This window comes from Mangifera indica, chromosome 7 (assembly GCF_011075055.1).
Source record: "Mangifera indica cultivar Alphonso chromosome 7, CATAS_Mindica_2.1, whole genome shotgun sequence".
NCBI classification, from domain to species: domain Eukaryota; kingdom Viridiplantae; phylum Streptophyta; class Magnoliopsida; order Sapindales; family Anacardiaceae; genus Mangifera; species Mangifera indica.
In genome coordinates, this window is record NC_058143.1 from 11,048,036 (window position 1) to 11,050,831 (window position 2,796).

The window sequence follows — 2,796 nt, forward strand, 5'->3', positions numbered from 1 at the left end:
GTTTTAGTCTAATCTCAAAAAAACACCCATGACAAATAAAAACTTAAACACTCACTTATGAGTTATCTATTGTTAAAATTTTCAATTAGAGGCAGAGATAAAATCATCATTTTATTACTAAACCCTAAAATTTTAAAAGTTAATATCATTTCCCCTTAGGTTTTAAAAACTAACACTTCATCTCTCATTCTTGAAGTTTGAAAAGTTTAGATTTCACCTTTAAGGTTTGTTTCTTTTCTCCAACTACTACCATTCCGACTAACGGTCAACGCTTTCTGTCTATCTTCTAGATCTAGCCATGAAGGATGATAAAAGACGACCACCCATCACCACAAAGGATGACAAAGCGTCATCATTCACCACTTCTTCACAATATGGATGACACTTTGTTGTCTAAATTTGGACAACAAAATATCATCCTTCATTAGAGAAGATTGTCTCTTCTTTCTAATCGACAACTGAATTTTCTAAGTCATTAGAGATGAAACCTAGAAATTGGGAGGGAGGAGGAAAGTGAATTTTTCAAAGTTAAATCATGACAAAAAATTGTTAGTTTTTTAAACTAAGAGGAAAAGGTTTTAGAGTTTAGGGGTAAAATAACAATTTTACCTTTACTTCTAATTGAAAGTTTTAATAGCAGTTAGTCTATGGATGGGTGTTTGAGTTTTTCATTTATCGTGGGTGTATTTTTGAGATTAGACTAAAACCTGGATGGGAAATAGTCCTTTGGCCTTATAGGTCAAATCAAACCTATGATAACAGTATAGTGCAATGTGACCCATTTCCCCCACAAACTTGACAAAAATTCCTAGGATTTAAAAAGTTCTTTCCTCTGCCTTTTCCTACCACTAGTTGTCCTAAATCATGATGACTCGAGACTCCAAAATTATCCTTTACTCCAATCTGATTTGATCCAATAAATTGCCCAATACTCACTATAGAATTAGCTAGTATTGGAGACCAAAAAAAAGTCTCACATCTAATAAAAGTAAGTAAAATAAGTGATATATAAGTGTGGTGGATTGGATCTTAACACAATCCAATTGATTTCATGTAATACGGGTTTCAATATTTACACTTATAAACTCAATATATTTTTGACATAGTATCAAAGCACAAGTCAGACAACAAGCCTAATACTCTTAAAATGTTCGTTGATACAAGTGATAACACATCTATCTAAAAATTGAACTTAGTTAAATGATAGGTCTAACAGTCTATGGTGGTTACACTTGAGGAAGGATGTTGGAGACTAAAAACAAAAAAAGTCTCACATCTAATAAAAGTGAGTAAAGTAAGTGGTATATTAGTGTGGTGGATTAGACTTTAATGCAAATTAATTGGTTTTGTATAATACGTGTTTCAATATAAGATACCCCACATTACAATATCTCCTGGTGGTTCTAAACACTTTATTATTTCCTACTTCTCTAACATCGGTCTTTCTAACTGCTAGGTTTGCCATCCATTTCCTGAATATAAAAGCTTTGACTTGTGTTCTTATTCATTTTATGCTCAAATTTTTGTAGAAACATTTTAGCTTAAGACAAACTAATTTTTCCAGCGAGTCTAATCTAGCAGTTACGTTGAGAACAACAGGATAAGATTTAGACCCTGTACCATCTAGGATCAAATTTATTAATTCTTCTTCTGTTATCATTTGACCACTAGAGTTTAATGCACCAGCTATTTCTTTCGTTTTTCTAAATTACTCACTCATACTTATTGAAGCTTTTTTCAAAGTTTGCAACATATTTTTAAGTGATGATTAACACGTAGCTATATGCCTATATTGTGAATTACTTCTTTTGTTAACACTAGATCCTTCAGTTTTTAACAATTATGAAGGCTTTAGGGCAACAGATAAGACTTGTTAGATGGTCTTCCAGATTGTACGCTCCAACTGCAAATAGGATTTGTGCTCTAAGTGTTTGTAGCTTTCTTCAGTCAACTTAGGACTGATCGGTTGCAGATTAGCTAGTGAACAAACCACTAAATCAATTAAACTATGCGTTCATATTTTTTTTTAATATAATTTAAGTATGCAAATAATATATTATTATGTAATTAGTTAAATTAAAGATAGAATAATATTCAATCATATAATAATACATCATATGTGTATCAAAAATTTGTCTACATATTGCTACCACTGAATTGACTCATCACTTTCTCAGATGCAAGATCGCCAGAAAAATTCATCTTAGGTGTGTTTGAAACACTCAGAAAAGCAGAAAAAATCATCCATAGACTTTAGTCAGTGGCTTTGATACCATGAACAGAAAATGACAGATTGAAGAACTGAAGATTTGTGAAAAATAGTGCACAAACAACTCAACAGTACTGGTTATAGAACACTGATGATTATAAGAAAAGAAATCTAAGAATAGAGCAAAAGAAAACGGTATAATCGAATGAGTAGTGTGAAGAAACATAACAAAGGAACAGAGAAGAGACTAAAAATTACTTAATATAAGAATACATCACTATTTATACACCAAATAAAGCAATATCCTATTTTACATCACAAAGAGGAATTTGCAGCAACACTTTATTATAAGGGTTTCTTTTTTTTTTTTTTTTGGCTGCATTCTAACAAATATTGACAGAAAATTGTATCAGTAAAATTGGATTGATAGTTTTTTTTTTTTTTTTTTGCTATTTTAATTAATATATCTACAAGATCATTTCTAATATTTCTGAATTATTCTTAAAAAAAATCTGAAAAGATGAAAAAAATTAAGTAATACTACCTCAATCTTTGTGTCATAACTATGTTATTGAAAATTACAAAGC